Here is a 23,176-nt window from a genome sequence, read left to right on the forward strand (position 1 = left end):
TCCACCCACCCACACATCCATCCAACCACCCACCCACCCATCCTTCCACCCAGCCATCCATCCATCCATTCAGACACCTGATGAGCACCTGTCAGGTGCCAACCCAGTGCTCAGAGCTTTTGTCTCCTGTGAGTGATACATTTAGCCTCAACCCTAAACTCTGAGGGCTTGGAAGTACCGCGTCTCCTTTCCTATCACCCCCTACCACAGGGGTGGGAGGTGGGGCTTATTTTCAAATAGGCAAAATACCCTATGACCCATCAATTCCAATGCTGAGAACTAACACAGGTACGTAAACAATTCACCCAAATCAGTTCACCCAAGGGAGAACTGCAGACAGGGACTCAAGCCCATGCACACCCACATTCACTGCAGCCCTGTTCACCACAGCCAAGAGTGGGAACTGCCCTAGTGCATACAGATGCGTGAATGGAGAGACGAGGTGTGGTCCATCCATATGAGAGAATATTATTCAGCCATAAAAGGGAATGAAGTACTGACACTTGCCACACGTGGATGAACCCACAACCACTGGGCTCTCTGGTCTTTTTGAGGCGCCCTTCTGACAGTGGACAGTGCCACTATGTCAGCTCGGGGAAGCATCCCAACATTTTATTCCACTTTGCTCCCATAATGCTGTGCAGAAAATGGAAAAACGACAGGGCTGCTACGAGGAAGAAGCAGGTCTCATAATCTTTATCAGACATCCGCTGTCCCCCTGGCAGAAGGGCTTTGGCCCCAGTCGGATGCATGTCAACTGACTGGTACAGTAATCACCTCATTAATGACTCACGCGTAGACGGTGTTTCCTGGAGATCCGGCACTGGACAGAGAAGCTACACGGCATCGCCCACTTTGTGCCCGCAGGTACCCTATAAATGATGCCTTTTAATCCCCATTCTGCACCTGAGAGGCCACCTGCCCAGTGTCATGGTCACACGGCAGGCGGGTCCCCATCACTACAGGACCTGATGAGCTCTCAGGGAGGAAAAAGAACGTGGAAGAACACAGGACGCTGGACCCTGTCGTCGGAGATGGCGCCCCACGCGGGGTAACTGGGGCTATGCCGGGAGTTGGGCTCCTCGAGCTAGGAGCGCTACTGCCGGCCGAGCGTGTTCTTTTTCCAGACTTCATGAGTAACAGGAAAGGACGGGCCCCGCGGCCACTGTGAAGCCATCACTGGTGGGTCGTGGGGTCCAGGTGGCAGGGCTGCACCCAGAGGGATGCACGTTCTCACGGATTATCCTGCACCTCTGCTCCATCAGGCAGACGCCCCTCTCTGGGCCTGGGGCCTGAGGCCAGCTTCCCCTCTTCCAGGAAGAGCCTTACGTTCTGCCTTGCAGCCCCCGGAGGCTCCGGGGTGGCCTCCTGCTATGCGCTCCTGACCCTGGCAGGTCAGTCTGCATCCCTCGGGCCCTGGTGCCGGGGTGCTGGGCGGGGCTCTGGGTGCACACGCTGGTCATCGGGTTGTGGGCTCCTCTCCTCTGGTGCTGCGCTTGGATGGATGGACAGCCTGAGCCCTGGACACACGGGGGACAACCTGCCCCATGGGCCAGCTGCCAAGGGCAGAGGGAATCCCAACACCCGGGGCGGGTGGGGGAGGAGCTGTTCTGTTCGACCACCTTCCGGCTGTGTGGCCCGTAGTGAGCCCACTCACCTCTCTGAGCCCGGCTCTTTCTCTCTGCGGAAAATGGGCGTAAGATAGTAATATCCAGCTCACCGAGCTGTGGAGGCTACAAGCCCTCCAGGCAGAACTCCTTGTGTAGTGACGGTGCTCAGCAAGTATGTGAAAGACTTATGATCCATGGAAGGGGTGCTCAGGAAAGGTCCTGGGGGGGGCGGGGTTTGAAGGAGTTAAGAGGCTGCGAAGGTCCCAGGGGGATGAAGCATGGGAACCTGGTGGCATGTACGTGAAAATGACAACGAGAAGACCGGTGTATCCTGGACAGTATTTCTGAAAAGGGGGCAAAGAGAGCACACATGAAGGAGCCAGTGGTGGGGGCCACAAGGCCAAGAAGAGGGACTCAGCAGGAAACGGGTCTCAGCACCCGGGGAGGGAGAAGACGTGAGCGTGTTTACTGCAGGCAAAGAGCCCAGCTGTTCCTCATCCACTAACCGACCCATCTGTCCATCATCCACCACCCGACCACCATCCACCCATCCACCCATCCACCCATCCATCTGTCTGTCCATGAACGCATCACCCACCATCCGACCACCATCCACACATCCACCCACCCACCCATCCATCTATCTGTCCATGAACGCATCACCCACCATCCGACCACCGTCCATCCACTCACCCACCCACCCATCCATGCATGGACCATCCATCCTTCTCTCCGTCCACCCATCCACTCATTCAATAGTCATCACTGAGCACCTACTAAGTGCAAGCTACCGCATCACACATGGTGGATGCACGCACGGCCCAGAACCACTGCCTAGGGGTACCCACACCCTTCCTAACACCTTGGGCTTGCCCTGTGCCCCACGGATAAGACCCCATCACACCCAGACTGTGTATTCATCAGATTTTCATCGATTCCTGCACCAGTCCCACTGCCCCCTTCTGGCCAGAAGCCTGAGTCTGTCCCTGGTACTGAGCCTCTGCTCTGCCAGGATCCAACAAAAGGCTCGCAGCATTCCTGAAGGGCGGGGCCACGGGCGGAGCAAGAACGCGGTACCCATCTGCTCATGTCAGAACCACAGGCCCAGGCAAGGAAGCCGCACCCTCCCTGCCAGTCATTTGGAGAAGGTGCGTGAGGCCCTTCTCTGTGCCAGACCCTGGGAAGAGAGAGAGGCGGGCCCCCAGGCAGGGGCCAGATGTGGCCTCTCATCGCTGGACCATGGCAGGGCTGGGGTGATGCGTCACCCAAAGTCACTAAGCGTGGGTCCACGGATGGCCTCTGGGATCTGTGAAGCAAGGTGCCGGCCGTGTGCACAGCTCTGGGGACAGGACCCTCACCCTCCGTGGCTTCCCAAAGGCTCTATGGGTAACCTGACCTAGAGACGGGGTGACAGTCCTGGAGTCCAGCAAAGGCCCATTCCTACCCGATCCCTGAGGCGCAGTTCCAAATACGCGGCCTCCCAACCCGGGTTTGAAACTGCCCCCTGACGAGCGAGGACTTGGAACTACCCCCGGCAGCCCGTCTCCACGCAGGGGGCTCGGAGGGGTGGAGCGTGGCCCCCCCACGCCGACGTCCAGCACTGTCTCCGGAACACAGACAGACGCTCACCGTCAGTGTCACCGACCACAGCCCGGCCGCAGGCCCCCGGGGCTCAGTCTGCAGCCCCTCTGCCTTCCTGCCAGTGGGAGGAGTAGGCGTGCAGGGTGAGCAGCCTGTGCTACCACAGCCCTGGGCCCGTGACGGCAAGTGGGGCTGTCATGGGGGCAGAGCAGGAGAGGGGCGCCCCCCGCCCGGCGCCCACCCCCTCGCTCAGCCACCCCTTCTCCCTCCCTTTGGATGTCAGAGGCTCCCAGCCCACGTTTTAAACTCTCCAGCACACAGGAACCATACAACAGGCACAGTGAATCAAAACCGCACATTTTTATTGAACAACATGACTTCTAGTTCAAATTTCATCCAATTCAAATAAAGTATTTCTCCCTACGGACTGGCAGCTTGACATCTGAATATACGCTCTCCAAATGCGGTTACCGGAAAAAAGAACAGGCTCGGGGCATTTGGGGGGCAGCTGTGACCCCGGGCAGGGGGTGCGGCCCTCGAAGGAGCAGCCAGCGCACTCATCACAGTGGCCCGCGGAGGGCCTGCCTCCCCGGAAAGCCCAGGCCCCCGGGTGGCGGACGCAGCCGGTGCATCTCTGTGTCCCTGTATCACAAGGTGTCCAGCCCAGCGCCAGGCCTCGCAGGCCCCGCACAGGGCGATGAGCAAAGCCAAGGGCGCGGCATCCACTCCCACAAACAGGCCCAGCCGGAGCGGACGTGCTTCCCACCACTCAGCCCAGGCTCCGGAATGTGCCTGCCGACCCAGCCCTCGGCCAGGCCTGCTTCCCCACCTGCCCACCCATGCCCCAGACTGTAGCAGTGACCACGTGATCAGTCGAGGGCCCTGCCGGCAGAAAGCCTCCTTCATCTCCAGCACCCACTCTCCCCTGCAAATGCCCGTATATGTTGAAAATCATTCTTCCCGCCAAATCCTCAAGTGGGTTTTCACACCAAAAAAATGCCTGTTTGTTCTGTGGGCGTGTCCCTCAGAGGGCGGGGGTCTACTGTCCCCCACCCACTATGGAGAAGGGAAAACTGAGGCATGGCTGCGAAGCCCCCCAGAAGCTCTGCACCCGGATCCTCATCCAGAGCTCCCTCCAGCCCTCCCCCGACCTCTTCCTGCACACAGGGAGGGGGCTCACGTCCCCGGGCACCCCATCAAGGCCAGGAGCTTTGGGGCAGGACCCTGGGGTGACAGATGTGGCACTGGCTCTGCCTCTAGGCTCCCAGACGGAACAGGTAGCTCCCCTGCTCCCAAACCACCCAGTGGTGCCACCTCCCAAGGGCAAGGCAGGGTGGGGAGGGGGCCTTCAGGACGCTGCCCCCAGCCCCCAGCAGCAGACCCCACTGAGGGCTGGGAGGCAAAGCTGGGGCTCAGGGAACAGCTGCCAAACCCACCTTGCACAAGCCAAGGAGACACCTCCCTGGCCTCACGGGAAACACCAGGTCTGCACGAAGCTAGGGAGGACCTCGGCCTCCCTCGGGGGTTCTGATTGCTCTCACCCGGGGCGGTTGGTCAACGGTTCTGACCAGAGGCAGGATGGTTCCTGGACCCCAAAGCACTGATGGGGTACTGGGGGCACAGGCAGCCCTTGGGGTGCCACGGGGACGCTGGGCGGCCCTGGATGAGGTGTCCTGGAGGCACCACACTCAAGCACGCCCTGAAAGCCATGACCTTAACACCTCATAAATACCCTGAGGCATCCAGGGCAGAGAGAAGTCCTGTCTCCCCCTGCCCCACACCCAGCGGGGGTTCCCGAGGAACCCGGGCCCCTCAGACACTCTGGCCTAAAGGGCTCGGGGGCAAGGCCTGGGATTTGGGATCCTTAAGGCTCTGGTCATAGTGAGGGGCAGCCAGGCCCTAGAGCGGCCCCTTCAGTCTTCAGACAAGCTCTGATCTTACATTTGGGTCAAAGGCAGCCACCACGCCGCACCCCGAGAGTACCCCTCCTTCCGTCCCCCGTGAGGCCTCAGGAACTCCTTGCCCCTTCCGCAGCATCCGATCAGAGCCAACCAATTTCTCTCTGCAGCAAGGGGGCATGTGGGCGACTGTCCTGGTGGCCGGCGACCCCAGACAGGACGCAGCCCCTGGGCTCCCCATTTAGCCAAAGGAAACCTGGGGCTCCCCTGCCCTCCTCCACCCTCGGGTGGTCCAGGAGGAGGGCTCTGCCAGAAGCTTGGAAAATCAAAATAGAGCCTGCCAGCGAGAGAGGCTGGGAGCCAGAACTGGAATTATTCGAGTCTGCGTTTCAGGTTGGGGACACGGAACACCTCGCGTGCCCCTCCCAGAGACCCCGTCTCCCGCTGTGCTTTGTCTCGTTGAGACCAGAGGCAACTCAGAATCCTTCTCAACACAGGGCTTCCGGCAGCACCACCCGGCGACTTGGAGACGTCGTGCCCCCCTGGCTGCCCTAAGGGGTGCATGTTGCCCTTCAAACATGCAACGAGTGATCACAGCTTTATGACTGTGTCTTGAGAGCATTTTCACGATGCCTCGTGGGATGGGAAACCAAGCTCCAAACTCCAGACCCGGAGGCCCATCACGGAGCCCCTGCCCTGGTGCAGCCTTCACAGCGGCTGCTGGTGGGAGATGCCGGAGCCCAGCTGCAGCCCCTCGGAGCCCAGGGAGCACCAGCGGGATGGCCCCCACTCGCCGAGCCAGCCCTCGCTGACCTCCCGGGACGTCCTGCCTCCCGCCTCCCTGCCCCTCGCAGGTCCCTCGGGACGTGGGGACCTGGAGCTTGGCCTGGCCAGGGCTTCTCAAAAAGGGTTCCATGGAGGGGCCTGGGGTCCTAGCAGGTTTTACACGTCAGGCTGCCCCAGAGGAATGTTAGTTAGGAAAGGGTTTACGGGTTTCCTTAGAAAGTCAAAATCCTTGATATGGTAAAACCGTCTCATTTTACAGATGGAATCTGAGGTCAGCGGGGGTGGGTCCCGCCAGCCTCAACAGCAGATCAGCCCCAAGGGCTCCGAGTCCGGGAAACTGTGACGCCGTGACGGGGGTCCAAAGTGTGCCTGGCCACTGCTGGGTGCCCCCCACAAATCTCTCCTGAGCCTCACTGCAACCGCCACTTTACAGATGGGGAAACGGAGGCCGTGGGGTGGAAGAACTTTCCAGAACCAGGAAGGTCCCACTGTGTATCTCCTCACCCCGCAGCATCCGTGCTGTCTTACACTTGACCAGGGCCTTGGTCCCCTCATCCATGATGCAGCGAGCGCTCACCGAGGGTCCCCACTGTGCTATCTCTGCTCCCCGAAATCCCCACCGTGATACGGGTGAGGCCGTGACTCCCCTGCACGGTCGCCGGCCCAGGCGCACTTCTCCCCCCGCTTTCGCCCCACCCTGCCTGAAGCCTTGCCCTCTGAGCCCCGCAGAGCCTGGAGCAGTGGGTGTGCACCCTGCATGGGGAGCTGCTGACCGACTGCCACCCACCCTGCCCCTCCCACAGCCTACAAGCCCCCCGACAGCAGCATTTCTCGCTGCGACCCGCAGGGGCACATGTCCCGCTCCAGCCCCTGACGGCGGGCCTCCTGGCTCCCACGGACGACAGGACCCACGAGTCACATATGGCCCAGCCCAGAGCGGGCAGCAGGCCTACGGAGGGCGCCGGGGGGAGCCACCGGGCAGCTGGGCCTCCGTCTCCTCCTTCAGCAGCAGCCCAGGGCCCGGGGCTGCACGCGCCCACCCTGCCCCACCTGCCACCCGACGGGATGGCTTTCCAGGCACCCACTGACCGCCGCAAGCCTCTGCCTTTCCCCATTCCAGCCCACCGCCCCTCAGCCCCTCCACGAGGGAGCTGGACCTCATTTCCTCCCTCTCATCCCCATGTCACAGATGCACGCACTAAGTTCAGGGGGTGGTCACTCTCGCAAGGGCACGGAATGGGGGCTCCCTGGAGCCGAGTGCTATGTCCCGCACACACGTCAACCTGAGCTTCCAGCTCCCATAAACGACACCATCACCTCATCCAGGCAGCCCTCTGTGGGGCAGGTCTCCACCCCACCCGCCTCGTGGGTGCTCCTGACACCAGACTCCACATCTCCAATGCAGGCCACGCCCTGTAATCTCTCAGGTTACCTCTAAACGCCGAGCCCCAGACTCGGCGCCCCGCACAGCCTGCCCTGCGGTGGCCCACGTCACCTGCCCAGAGAAGCAGGTGCACTGCTTTCACTGCATCCCTCGCTCCGATGATGCCCAGGGCGTTCTCGATTCACGTGCCTTATTTCTGCCCCTACCAGGTCAGTAAAGCTCTACAGACCCCCTAGAAGCTTCTGCACCAGCCCGGCAGTCACCACGGCCATTCCACTCCCCACACAGCTCTGACGCCCGGGGTGGCCAGTGGCTGTCCATCTTCCTGCAGAGGACAGGCCGGGCGGCCCGCGAGGCCCCAGCCATCGAGACACACAGGACACAGGTGTCCTTGGCTGAGCCGGGCATTTTGCTGAGGGAATCAGTTCTGCCTTTTCCCATAATGAGATTTTTATCCAAGCTGCGCTCCTGCTGAGGAAATTGCAAAGTTTTCGTTGGAGAGCTTTGCAACCCTGAGGGCTGTGGACTCGGAAAACATCCTTGCCCAGATGAGGGAGGCCCTCGCCCCTCTTCCCGGCCTGGAGCGTCTGTGCCGCTGCTCTCTCCAATGACGCGCCCGGCTTTTCATTTCCTCTCTCCAGTGCTATTTAATCTTGTATCCCTCCTTCCAACAAACAGCCATGGGTCCCCCGGGGAAGCCAGCCCTGCAGGGACTGCCCCGCACCACGGGCCCCTCCCTGTCCAACCCGAGCCGGCCCCGAGGGGCTCCCGCTGTGCGCTTGGCTCTTCCCGTGCATTGTGCAGCCAGAGCGCTTCACCCTCGTAAATGGAGACACGCGGTCTTTTGAGAGGACGGACGGACGGATGCTTCTTGTCCCAGGCTGGGGGAGGAGCGCACAGTCTACGGAGCAAAAACAAGAAGGAAGCATCGACCTTCGGCTGCCAGGGGTCTGGTGACAAATCTGCCCCCGGTGAGGACAGCCCAGTCTGAGTCCACTTGCCAGCAAGTGACACAGAGCAGGCACACGTGTGCACAGAGCACCAGGGACACGCAGGCACACATGGTCACTTGTCCACCCTGCAAAGCTTTCCTTCCCTAGGGGAGCCCGGTGGGTCTGACACTGGGACCAGCCTGGCGGACACAGGGCAGGGAGCTTCTATGAGCCACCTTCTTGATGTCCCAGAAGACTTTGCAAATGAAAGCCCTCCCGAGTCCCCCTTGCTGTTCAAGCTCTCATGGCCCAAACAGGTCACACGTTACATCTTGTTGTGACATTTTTCATCAAAAGTCACACAATGGGGCTTCCCTGGTGGCGCGGTGGTTGAGAGTCCACCTGCCGATGCAGGGGACACGGGTTTGTGCCCCGGTCCGGGAAGATCCCAGATGCCGCGGAGCGGCTGGGCCCGTGAGCCATGGCCGCTGAGCCTGTGCGTCCGGGGCCTGTGCTCCGCAACGGGAGAGGCCGCAACAGTGAGAGGCCCGCGTACCACAAAGAAAAAGTCACACAATGGAAAGGGAAGGACCCAAGCCAGGAGGGTCTAAGTCACTTTTTCTATGATTTTCGCAGCACCCACAGCATGAGGAAGAGTCAAGCACCATTCTGGTGAGTGAGTGAGCGAGTGAGTGAGCTCTAAAGAAAGATCTCCACGCGGTTGGAAGCCACTTCCTGCTGCCCCCCAGGTCCCGCCTCCATGGTCCATGTCTGTGGCCTTCCCCCCACTATGTGGCCACCACTGGTCCCAGCCCAATTCTCACCTGCGCCACCCACCCCTGGTGTCTCCTCACACCTGCACTGGTGCAGGCGGTGTGCACCACACCTGAGTCTCCACGAAGGGGCCAGGGGCAGGGATGGTGGGGGGATGGTCAAGTCCCAGCCCCATCAGACCTGAAACTAGCCACAGTGACTAAAGGGTCACCTTAGTGAACTCAGAGAGTGAACACTTCATCCCCAGACCAAGGGACAGGGCAGCAGAGCCAGCGGCAGGGACCAGGCTGGCTCACGGGCCCACCGGACTCTATAAAGGGCATGGGTCTCACATCCTTTCCCCATTGGCTACGCTGCCCTAGATATTTCACTCCAGACATTGAGGTGAGCAGCCCAGCCTAGGCAGCGCGTGAATGAAGCTGTCCCGTCCTTCCCCCACCCCAGACTTTCAGAGCAGCGAGCCTGTAGGCACTGGACTGACCACGCAGCACAGGGACACATCTGTCGTGATAAGCTCCACAGAGGAAGGAGCACGACTCTGGGCACCACCGCAGGAAGGGGTGAGGCAGTGACCACAGGTGGCCTGGGTGCAGGATTCCGCCCCTTGCGGGCTGTGGGGCCTTAAGCACATCACTGAATCTTCCCAGGCCTCTGAGTGTGCATTTGCAAAGGAGATAACAAGATCTACCTCACTAAGGACTCAGCGTGGTGGTACACGCAGCATGCTCGGTGGGCCTGGCACCCGGTGAGGCCTGGACAAAGCGGAAACTGCCATCCCTGCCATCACCACCACCATTTCTACCATCACCACCACCATCACCATCATCACCACCTTCACCATCAACATCATCATAAACACCACCATCTTCATCATCATTACCATCCTATCACCACCACCACCACCACCACTGCCGCCACCACCACCACCACCATCACCACCATCACCATCACCACCATCACCATCATCACCATCAACACCCCCACCACCATGACCGTCACCACCATCACCACCACCATCACCATCATCACCACCTTCACCATCAACATCATCATAAACACCACCATCTTCATCATCATTCCCATCCTATCACCACCACCACCACCACCACTGCCGCCACCACCACCACCACCATCCCCACCATCACCACCACCATCATCACCATCCCCACCACCATCACCATCACCACCATCACCATCATCACCATCAACACCCCCACCACCATGACCGTCACCACCATCACCACCACCATCACCATCATCACCACCTTCACCATCAACATCATCATAAACACCACCATCTTCATCATCATTCCCATCCTATCACCACCACCACCACCACCACTGCCGCCACCACCACCACCACCATCCCCACCATCACCACCACCATCATCACCATCCCCACCACCATCACCATCACCACCATCACCATCATCACCATCAACACCCCCACCACCATGACCGTCACCACCATCACCACCACCATCACCATCATCACCACCTTCACCATCAACATCATCATAAACACCACCATCTTCATCATCATTCCCATCCTATCACCACCACCACCACCACCACTGCCGCCACCACCACCACCACCATCCCCACCATCACCACCACCATCATCACCATCCCCACCACCATCACCATCACCACCATCACCATCATCACCATCAACACCCCCACCACCATGACCGTCACCACCATCACCACCACCATCACCATCATCACCACCTTCACCATCAACATCATCATAAACACCACCATCTTCATCATCATTCCCATCCTATCACCACCACCACCACCACCACTGCCGCCACCACCACCACCACCATCCCCACCATCACCACCACCATCATCACCATCCCCACCACCATCACCATCACCACCATCACCATCATCACCATCAACACCCCCACCACCATGACCGTCACCACCATCACCACCACCATCACCATCATCACCACCTTCACCATCAACATCATCATAAACACCACCATCTTCATCATCATTCCCATCCTATCACCACCACCACCACCACCACTGCCGCCACCACCACCACCACCATCCCCACCATCACCACCACCATCATCACCATCCCCACCACCATCACCATCACCACCATCACCATCATCACCATCAACACCCCCACCACCATGACCGTCACCACCATCACCACCACCATCACCATCATCACCACCTTCACCATCAACATCATCATAAACACCACCATCTTCATCATCATTCCCATCCTATCACCACCACCACCACCACCACTGCCGCCACCACCACCACCACCATCCCCACCATCACCACCACCATCATCACCATCCCCACCACCATCACCATCACCACCATCACCATCATCACCATCAACACCCCCACCACCATGACCGTCACCACCATCACCACCACCATCACCATCATCACCACCTTCACCATCAACATCATCATAAACACCACCATCTTCATCATCATTCCCATCCTATCACCACCACCACCACCACCACTGCCGCCACCACCACCACCACCATCCCCACCATCACCACCACCATCATCACCATCCCCACCACCATCACCATCACCACCATCACCATCATCACCATCAACACCCCCACCACCATGACCGTCACCACCATCACCACCACCATCACCATCATCACCACCTTCACCATCAACATCATCATAAACACCACCATCTTCATCATCATTCCCATCCTATCACCACCACCACCACCACCACTGCCGCCACCACCACCACCACCATCCCCACCATCACCACCACCATCATCACCATCCCCACCACCATCACCATCACCACCATCACCATCATCACCATCAACACCCCCACCACCATGACCGTCACCACCATCACCACCACCATCACCATCATCACCACCTTCACCATCAACATCATCATAAACACCACCATCTTCATCATCATTCCCATCCTATCACCACCACCACCACCACCACTGCCGCCACCACCACCACCACCATCCCCACCATCACCACCACCATCATCACCATCCCCACCACCATCACCATCACCACCATCACCATCATCACCATCAACACCCCCACCACCATGACCGTCACCACCATCACCACCACCATCACCATCATCACCACCTTCACCATCAACATCATCATAAACACCACCATCTTCATCATCATTCCCATCCTATCACCACCACCACCACCACCACTGCCGCCACCACCACCACCACCATCCCCACCATCACCACCACCATCATCACCATCCCCACCACCATCACCATCACCACCATCACCATCATCACCATCAACACCCCCACCACCATGACCGTCACCACCATCACCACCACCATCACCATCATCACCACCTTCACCATCAACATCATCATAAACACCACCATCTTCATCATCATTCCCATCCTATCACCACCACCACCACCACCACTGCCGCCACCACCACCACCACCATCCCCACCATCACCACCACCATCATCACCATCCCCACCACCATCACCATCACCACCATCACCATCATCACCATCAACACCCCCACCACCATGACCGTCACCACCATCACCACCACCATCACCATCATCACCACCTTCACCATCAACATCATCATAAACACCACCATCTTCATCATCATTCCCATCCTATCACCACCACCACCACCACCACTGCCGCCACCACCACCACCACCATCCCCACCATCACCACCACCATCATCACCATCCCCACCACCATCACCATCACCACCATCACCATCATCACCATCAACACCCCCACCACCATGACCGTCACCACCATCACCACCACCATCACCATCATCACCACCTTCACCATCAACATCATCATAAACACCACCATCTTCATCATCATTCCCATCCTATCACCACCACCACCACCACCACTGCCGCCACCACCACCACCACCATCACCACCATCACCATCACCACCATCACCACCACCACAACCACCACCACCATCACCACCTTCATTACCATCACCATCACCATCAACCTCATCATAATCACCACCACCACCATCATCACCATCAACACCATCATCATTACCATCCTATCACCATCACCACCATCAACACCACCACCACCACCACCACATCACTACCATCACCACCACCACCATCATTACTATTATCATCACCATCACCACAAGGACCACCACTGACCACCATCACCACCAACACTAGCATCACCAACATTATCACCACCACCATCACCACCATTCCCATTCCCACTCCCATCCCCATCGTTAACATCACTACCTTCAGCACCACTACCATTGCCGTCATCATCACCACCAACACCACCATCATCACACCATCACCACCAACACCACCACCTCCACCACGACCACCATGACCATCAGCCCTGGATCCCTGACAAAGGCTCACTACCCTCTCCCTCTGGAGGCAGTCAGCTCTGATTATTCATTCTTTCACCCTTTCAACCAGCGTTTTTAGCACCCCTATGATAAGCTTACTGACACCAAGACAAATAAATCAGTGCCCTTGACCACAAATCTCAAGCTCTCACTGATTCCTCAGGAGGTGCCCAGGTGACCTCCTCTGCCTGGCAAGGTCAAGGAAGGCAGCCTGAGGCAGTGGCCTCAGAGCTGGGCCCTGGTGGAGGAGGTGGATGCTGCGGGTCCGTACGTGTGAACGCCCTGTTCCGTGGTCCTCACTTTGCCACTGCCTCACCCCACACCCCTGGACGAGACGCTCTACCTCAGGCACCAGCTCCGTCTCCATCCTGCCGCCCCACTCTAGGTGCAGACCTCAGGCCTCAGTTCAGCCTCTGCCACGCACGTCCAGCCCCTCGATCATCCCACCCTCTGCTCCGGACGTGCCACAGTGACACCACATCACACCCATGGTCGCTAACGGGCTCGCCACGCACAGACCCCTGCACCCCCTCCACGGGAGTGTCCTACACCAGCATCTCCCCATCCCGCACCTGCCAGCTGCTTGTTTTGAACCCAAGTGCAGAAATTCACAGTCACCTTCACTGAATTTCACTTCCTTGGCTCTAGAACACGGTCCCAACCTGAACGACCTTTCTGCGGCATCTTATTCTGTCAACCAACGAGAGGAGCTTGGCATTGTCTGTGACGGACCCCGCGCAGGTGTTTCGGCAGGTCCACATTCAGGACTCACTGAATGCAGAACACACGCTTCCCCGCAGGGGGCCAGGCAGGGGAGTGGTGGGGAGGGGTTGATTTTAGAGGCCCAGGCTGCCCCACACGCTCCAGGCCAGCACCCCCGTTCTGAGCAGACTCTGTGCCATAATCCAACCTCACTTCAAGACTGAGGCCATGCGGCACAACGCCGGCCAAGGTGCCAGGCTCTGCCCAGACCCGGCAACCTCGACTGCAAACACACACTGCTGGACGTGGGAAGGATGGGGTGACACCGTGTGGCTGACTCATGGGGACAATCTACATGACCCAATCCCTGAGAGGTAGCCTCAAACACAGCCTCCCGGGAGCATCAACTACAAGCAGTGGGGCTGGGCTCTGGAGAAGGTAGTGTGTGCTCAGGGAAATTAACTTGTAGAATTATTTACAGTAATCGATTTGTAGAATTCCAGGCCTCCATGAGGGTCAAGAGTCACTGCAGTGCCCTCAAGTCCCGGCTGCCGCCTGGTCACTCCCTGGAGCTTTTGGAAAGACCTGCTTGTGGACAGACTCTGGACCGGCCGCAGCTGGATAGACTTCGCCTGGAGGGGCCTGGAAAATGCAGCTCAGACTAGAGAAAACGGCGATTCCGGGTTGAAAGTGAGCAGGGCCAGGCCTGGGGGGGAGGGGGCTCACTTTGAGTGGAGACACGCATAGTCCTTGGAGCTCAGGAAGGACTGAGAACCAGGGGCCGGCTGGAGGGTCACCCCCGAGAGGGGAGTGAGCAAACAGGGGCTCCATCAGGCTGGAGGGTGAGACCCCCAAAGGGACAGGGACAGAAGTCTGACACTGGGGACCCAGCAGCCCCCATCTGATCCAGGGAATGCTCCAGACCTGGGCCCCAAATCCAGCCCTGCAATTCCCTGCTGTGTGACCTTGAGCAGGTGGCTTTATGTCTCTGGGCTCCAGGTTCCCCACGGGTGCTACGGAGCCAACACAATGCACATCCCCTGGGCTCTGTGAAGACTCAACAGATGGAGGAGACCGAAGAGCACAGCCCACACACGCACCTGAGCTTCCTGGAGCTGAGCGCTTCCGGGAAAATCCACGGGGGCACAGTCAGAAACGAGCTGAGATGGATTTTCCGTGTCCTCGGAGATTAAGACCATCAAAGACCTCTGACGAATGCTCTGCATGACTGTTATCGGGTCCCCCCGCCACCGGCCCCCTCCAACCCCAGAGCACCCTCGAGAAGGGGGCACCCAGCAACCTCGTGCGCTGACCCCCATCTCGGAGGCTCTTTTCCTGGAGGCGGTGGAAGGGGTCACGAGGGTTCCAGGCCTGGAGGCACGGCGCTGGGGGCCAGCCCCTCCGCGCCTTCCCCTCTGCCCCTCAGGAGGGTCTCACCGCACCCCCAGAGCCGCCCAGCTATGGCCCACGCCCAAGGTTTGCAGGTGAGGATCGAATCCCCGCTGCTCTCCCTGCCAGCTGAGCCTGCGGACCGTCAGGCCCCCCCGTCCCATCTCGGAATCCGCCCGCCTACAGCACAGCGCGCTAACAACAGCAACGACAGTCCATATTATCACGAGAACCATCTTAAGAAGAAAACTCCCTCCCCGAGAAGTCATGCGACTCCTGTGTCCCCCCCGCCCGCCAGGGGCCCTCCACCAGCATCACCGACAGCAGCGGGACGCCCAGTGCCGGCTGGCGGGCTGAGGACTTTGTCAGGCCCTGTGGCCGTCCATCGTCACCGCAAGCACGGCAGTCCCACCTTCAGGGTGAGCAGGCTGAGTCCCGGGATTGCCCAAGGCCCTGCGGACGGTGAGTGAGGCCAGGGCTGCCCTCAGCGGCTGGCTGCGGTAAAGAAGGAGGCCATGCACCGGCAGGACCCCCTCACCCTCCAGCCGTCCACAACGGCAGCTCCCTGGCTCGAGTGGGTGGGCTCCCCTCGGCCACTACCCTCACCTCCCCATCCCACCCACTGCCACTGCCGGCGGGACCGTGGGACTCAGCATCCACGAGCTTCGGCAGCAACGGCCTGACCCTCCTCCGACACGACCCAGTCCGTCCCCAGTGTCCTCCTCTAGAGCCGCTGCGGCCCGTGGGTCACCGGGCACCACCCTCCCTGGGGAGACACAGATCAGAGAGTCCACTATAAGCTGCGTGACGCCACAGGGCCGGCCTCCAGCACTGCATCAGCCTGTCGGGTTGGGACGTGGGCCTGTTGCTCAGTTTCCATGGAAGAAACCTGCAGCCCTCTCGGGCCAGGCAGCAGAAGGAGCCAGGTCCCGAAGCACATGGGCCAAGCAGGGCCTGCCTGATGCTCTGGGGTCTCTCTGGACCCCTCCTTGCCGGGCCCAGGTAGAGAGGTCCCCCACCCACTGCCGGGCTCAACGCAGATCACGAACACCCGGCACGACCCAGGAGAGCACCCCACCCCCTGAAAATCACTGCCCACCCGAGGAGCGATTCCAGGTGAAAGCCCTTGGCGGAGACCTGAACGTGAGATCATGCGATTCCTTCACTGTCACCCTGCTCCCACCAGCCTCTGCTAAGTGGTCACACCCTCCCCAGCCCACAGGCTGCCGGCCACCTGCCCCAGGAGTCGTCCTGGCCCCGGCTTGCCCACAGTCCAGCCTCTCCTGCAACCGAACTGGAGACAAAAACGCACTTCAAACTCCCTGCCCACTGCCTTCCCTGGTCAGTCAGCCGCCCATTCAAGCCGGGAGCCGTGCACAGGGCTGGCCCCCTAGCCCCTCCAGCCGGCAAGAGCTTACCCCCCAGCCTCCTTGGGCAGACACAACTCAGCAGCCCGAGACAAACCTCGATTTGAAAACAAGCAAATATGCATGCCCAGAGACCTGCTTTTAATTCCCCACACGCGCCCCGCAGGCATTACTGGGGAGCAGCCCCTCCCCACGCTGGCCTGGGCCGTGGGCTGGATAGGGACCCCCACCCCAGGGCCAAATCCTCACCCCTGGAACCTGGGAATGTGGCCTTACTGGGAAACAGGGTCTTCACAGGTGTAGGTAAGTGATGGGTCTCAAGAAGAGAATCAGCCTGGATTAAGACAGACCCCGAACCCAATGACTTGTGTCCTTACAAGAGGCAGACAGAACAGAGACGCAGGGAGGAGAGGAGAGGCCAGGTGAGCACAGAGCAGGGACGGGAGTGATGCGGCCACAGCCAGGGACACCTGGGCTTGTGCTTCCCCAGGAGCACCTCCCTGCCCTGCCAGGCCACCTGAGGCAGCACCCCTCCAGATTACTCCACCTGCTGCTGGGCCTGGCCACTCCCACTGCCCTCCAGGCCGGAAGAGGGGGGAAGGACCCTCCCCTGGAGCCCCTGCTGGGAGCTCTGCCCCACCCATTTCAGGCTGCAGAGTTCCAGCTTCCAGAACCAGGAAGTAATAAACTCCTGTCTTTTCAAGAGAGCAAAGTGGAGACGTGTGTTTCTGGGGTCCCAGGAAACACACGGAGACTGCAACATCTCTGTTCTTGCCAGGAATCGGGGAAAGTCCCTGTGAAGTGGGCAGAGCTGAAGCAGAGGGGCCTCTGACCCTGACTCACTCACGCCCCTCTGCTTCCCTGGGGTCTGCCTCGCTGGGCGCATGGCTGCTGCCTCACGTGGCCTGACGCAGCAGGGCAGTGATCCCGGGCGATGCACAGATGGACGTGAAGGAGAGGGCCGGGACCGGGGTGGACAAGGTCCTCAGCCAGGCCCTGCCCAGGACGTGCGGTTTGCGGTAGGAAAGGCTGGGTCTGAGCTGCCCCCTCGGGGACTTGGACCCAAGACTTAGCCCTGGGAGCTTCCACACCACCGACTAAGGTCCGAGTGCACGGCCTCGACTGTGAGAGCTGCCGTGCAGACACTGGGCCCTCCACGGCGGTTCTGCGTGCCAGAGCAGAGCATGCGTTAGGGGTCTTTGATGGTTCGCTCTGAGTCTTGATCTCTGAGAACATGGGGGGCTGTGTGCGCAGCAGGCCGACCTCAGCATCAATCTTGAACGCACTGGCCCGTTTTCCAGATGGAGCCGTGCTTCCCACCTGGTCCGGCTCCAGAGCCCAGCTCCTCCTATGCCCAGCACCGGTCTACCCAGCAACGCCAACTGGAAAAACACCCGTGGACCCAGGGAGGGGCACCTGGCCTGTGAACACTGTCAACTAGTGGGGATGGAAGCGCAGAGACACCCCGAGACAAGCCTGCAGAGCTGCTCGCTGCCCACAGGTGCCCTCTGGCCGTATCCCCATCGTACCCACCTGTGTCTGAATGGACACGAAAGTGAACCCAGAGTGGCCCCACTGGCCCTGCAAATGCACCACCTTCCAAGGAAAGGAAAAGCGCACTCTGGAAGTGTCTGCAGCCCCTCTCCAGAGAGACGCTGGGGTCAAACCGACAAAGCCGTGGGAAGGCAGACAGAAAGGGAGTAAAGTGCAAACGAGGGTCACGCTCAGACACAGCCAGCGCCAGGCTCATCGCCACCGGCAGGACGAGTGCTTTCTCCAGCAGCGTCCCCGGGTGGGACAGGACACAGGAGGCCTCGTGCTACTCAGCCCTGCAGCTCGCCCATCACCGCACCCCTTGTCACCCAGGTGCACGCCTGTCTGCTCTGTGGCCTCTAGACCAACCAGTGTCCTGCACCCTAGGGGGCTCTGGGCAAGTGATCAGTGACGGGATGTTCCCAGAGCCAAGGGTCACAGGTCACAGCCTTGGCCTCTGACACCAACTCACTGCTCCCTCTCCTTCGAGACCCTGACGCCAGGCACCCCTCCCATCAAGGAGGGTGAGTCTGTGCTCGAAAGGCATCCCGGGCCGGCTCCGTGGATCGCTGGGAAAGCACCTCCCCCGCCGTGGCCCCGTTCCCGCCCCAGGAAAGCTAAATTCCAAGGAAGACCATGTCAGTGGAAAAGACAGGCCCCTGGAAAAAGGGAATCAGGGATTAAGTAAACCACCGGGTCTCTCCAAACGGCCGAGGAGAGCAGACAGATGGCAGGACCGTGACTTGAACGCAATGCCATTCTCTCCCTGCCAGCACCCGGGGATCCCGCGGAGAAAAGCTCCAGTTTGCAGTTTGTTTGGTCCTGCTGACCCTTGAAGCATTCAACAGCTTAAAAGCAGACTTGGCTCCTGGCCCAGAACTCACCGGCTCCCCGTCCCCCAGGGCAGGTCTCCTCTTCCATGATCCCCTCCATTCGAGGACCCAAGAGGAGGGCCCTTCCCCTGCAGAACCCAGAGCAGACACCCTTCCCTGGCCAAGCACCGGGCTCTGGCTTGCCCCCCAGTCCCACCCTCCGGACCCCTCCATCTGGAACACCGGCCGGCTCCAGGACCGCAGGTGAGCCCAGAGCGGGTGCGGGGCCCACCAGTTCAGTCCCACGTTTGAGAGCCAGGCCCGGGGAAGGTGCTGTGCAGGCCACCAGTCACGCAGGGGAGACTATAGCTCTGGCAGCCACCGCCCCTGCTAGCAGCTCATGCCGGCTCTTCCTGGAAGGGTCCAGGGCTTCAGACCCCACAGGCCAGGGGACTCCGGTGTCCCCAGGGCCTGTGCAGGACGATGGGAACCGAGCTGCCTGGAGCAAGGCCAGGCACCCACCGGCACCGTCGGGACCACCAGGGATGCGCCCTGGCTGGGGACGGTCCTGGTTTCCTTGGTCAGGTGGATAGAGAGATGCAGGGGCTGCCGTGACTGTCACACCCGCCACGACATCAGGACAGGCCATCAGCTCTCAGCAACAACAGACCAACCCCGCTGCGCTGCAGTTTTGCTGGGTGACCTTCGGTAGGTTACTCAACCTCTCTGGTGCGGGGAGGGCAGAGCACACAGGCGGCGTGTCGTCACAGGGCCCTGTTGGTGGCCCTGCCCGGCTTCCCACCCAGGTTTGCCACTGAAGAAATATAGCCACTTCCCCCTCCTGCCAGACACACTCGCCCTCCCGGCAGTCTTGTCTGTTTCCGAAAACACAAAGCTTGTCCTAAGCCCGGGGTGAAAACAACACTTTCTCCTGCACAGGGAGGCCCGCAGGACCCCACTTCACAGGGGTCCGAAGAATACCCTCCACTTCCCCCGACAGCGGGCCCTTGGGGGGTGGGACGAAGCCCCGGGACCCCCAGCTGCTCACTGGTCCCAGGGCACGGGTACACCCCAGGAGAAGGGACAGGACACAGGACACGCAGCTCCCCAGGAACATCACTGCGGACGCCCCCCGCAGGCAGGTCCTCAGGCAGCCCTGTAGTGCACACGCTCCACCTGGAAACAGGCGGGCAAGGACGGGGGCTTGGCCAGGTCAGCGAGGTGGGCAGCAAAGCAGTGACCAGGGAGCCAGCTCGAGCCCCTTCCACAGCACACCACGGCACCCTGAGGGACAGTCCCCGCCTGGGGGCTCTGGCCGGGAGCGTGCACCCTGGCCAGGGCAGCACAACCCACAGCCAGTCCCTTCCCCTTTGGGTTTCTGGGCACAGGAATGGGGGGCCCCCGTGAGCCCAGGCGGCTCCACCCCCTGCACGGCTCAGGGCCCTCATCTCTAAGGCGGAGGTCCAGCACCTAACTCGCATGGTGAGATAAGGGACAGCTCGTGACCCTGTGCCACCACAGAGGGAGCGGACCTTGGTCACAGCCGCTGCCATGGTTGACAGGTAAATGCAGGTGGATGCTAACGGTGGGCCGCCCGCTCTGACTGCCAGGGGTCTGGTCGGTGTGGTTCGCTATGGTCCTCACAGGTGCAGGAATTTTACAGAGATTCCATCGGGCCACGCCACGACCCCTAGCACTGGCCCCGTCGCGCCCATTTTACAGATGAGGACGTTGGGTTCGGACAGGTTCAGCGTGGGCTCCAGGCCATCAGCCGGAGAGGAAGGGCATGAAGGCCTGGGGGACCTTGCTACGTACCCCACTTCCTCCCTGGCCCACGCACACCCCAGGAAAAACCCCAGTGGTCCCAACAGACTCTCTAGAGTTCAGTAAACCCCTGTTTGGAAACAGCACACATCACAAAACCCAGCGTGTACCAGCAGCGACTTGGCCCTCCACCAAAGTACCCAGAATCCTTCCGGCTCCCCCAGAGCCTCCAAGAGCTTCGGGACAAATTGGCTTTTAATGAGGGGAAGTCATCCTTCCCGGGGAAGAACGCGGCTGCCGGGGAATCGGTTTCAATGGTGCTGGCCCCTCCTTTTAAAGACACTTCTCCAGAAACCAAAGTGGTGAATAATGGCAAGTGTCGTTATCTGGAGTCTTCTGGAAAGTCAAGAGTTAAATCACTTTTATTTATAAAAATTCTGTTTCACTCGCCACGAGACAAAGGGGGGCTGGGGATACGAGGCCAACCCACCCAACTTTATCCTTGCTCTCTGAATAAAAAAACAAAAAATGATGCTCTGGGGCCCCCGAGGGCATCACCACCTCTAGCTCGCTGCTCTTCATTCGGAAAGACAGGTCACATTTTCCGATGTGGACACATCCAACAGCCGGGGAAGTCCAAGGCTACGGAATCACCTCCTTCAGAACGCAAACAGCTTGTGGTCAACAAGAATCTCTGGTGCCTGGCGGACACTCTCCCTCAAATCGAAAGCCACGACCAGGAAGAAGGGCTCCCCAGAACGCTGTACGTATTTTTGAGCTACGGATTCCACCAAAAGCCTGCATGCTCTCAGCCGCACAGCAAGACCTACCCAGATTGCTGGGAGGCTGAACAGAGGAGGAAACCAGAGTTATCCGATTTGAGATCCATTTCTTCTTTTTTTTTTTTGATTTGAATTTTATTTTATTTATTTTTATACAGCAGGTTCTTATTAGTTATCTATCTTCTACATATTAGTGGATACATGTCAATCCCAATCTCCCAATCCATCCCACCACCACCCTCCACCCCACGTTCCCCCCTTGGCGTCCATACGTTTGTTCTCTACATCTGTGTCTCTATTTCTGCCCTGCAAACCGGTTCATCTGTACCGTTTTTCTAGATTCCTCATATATGCGTTAATACATGTTATTTGTTCTTCTCTTCCATTTCTTTTTGGTAATTATAAATTGTTTTCCTCCTCTAATCATAAACGTGGGTAACAGCTCCGGAACGCTGGCCGTGGGCCACGCGTATGCCTCGGTGGTCCTTAAACACACCTCACCCACACAAGCATTTCAGGGAGGCGAGGCAGTCGCCCAGGATCTCGCAGCATGTAAGCAGCGCAGCTGGGGCTTGAACCCAGCCCTGACTTCCCTAGTGCTTTCCCTACAGCACTGGAGTCTTAGCAGACTTGTGCTTGTGGGAAAACTGGCTCAGAAAATCAAGGAAGCAGGATTCGGTTTAGGATCCTTATTTTTTTAAAAGACAGATAAAGCTTCTTCCTGAGTCGTTACAATAAAAGACGCCATCGGCGCACAAAAGGCACGGATGTGGCAACAGCGCAGAAAAGCTACCACGCGGTACATGAATTCAAACCCCAGCCTCGGCACACGGACCCACCTCCGCATTCAGACCTCGAGCAAGGGTGGCGGCAGCGACCCAGGCTCCCGGGCGCTGAGCAGGTGCCCAAGCCCAGCGCTTCTCAGATGAGCCCAGGTGAGCCCCCGGCACCTCTCGAGGCAACACTACCAGTACCACGTTTTACAAATAAGTCCTGAAGCTCACCAAAGCCACCTGCTTTACCTGGATCCTCCCACCAGCAAGAGGTCTACACCGGCAAAAACTTAATCCCAGTCGGGGCGACCCCCAAGCCTTTGACAGTAGCTCCCCGGGAGGACCCCAAAGCCGCTCAGGCCTGGCTGAGGACAGCCCAGCCGTCTGCAGTTCATCCCGGGTCTCTGGGCAACTGTGGTCAGAGTCACGCTCGGAGGGTACGTCGCCATAACTCGCAAAGTTTGGCAGTGCCTGCAGAATCCAGGCGCCCAGCCCACCCCGCCGTCCACAGGCTGCGGCCGTCCTGGACTCCTGCTGTGCAGAGCAGCTGGCAACTTCGGCAGGATCCACGGACCCACCTTCACACACTGGTTCATCCATCCCCCCAACCCCTGCCTCCACGTAGAGGTGGCTGTCCTGATCTTTCCTTGCTCAACCACATCTGACCAGCTGGGCTCTGTCCACCTTTCCA

The 23,176-nt window shown here is 59.5% G+C and overlaps 1 protein-coding gene across 1 annotated transcript in view; it reads right to left on the reverse strand.

The window, feature by feature from the left end:
* The window catches only part of COL5A1 (collagen type V alpha 1 chain), a 116,923-nt gene that overhangs the window by 92,040 nt on the left and 1,707 nt on the right, over positions 1 to 23,176 (reverse strand). The gene's annotated exons all lie outside the window — the stretch shown is intronic.

This window comes from Neophocaena asiaeorientalis, unplaced genomic scaffold (genome assembly GCF_003031525.2).
Source record: "Neophocaena asiaeorientalis asiaeorientalis breed wild unplaced genomic scaffold, Neophocaena_asiaeorientalis_V1.1 scaffold78, whole genome shotgun sequence".
NCBI lineage: Eukaryota > Metazoa > Chordata > Mammalia > Artiodactyla > Phocoenidae > Neophocaena > Neophocaena asiaeorientalis.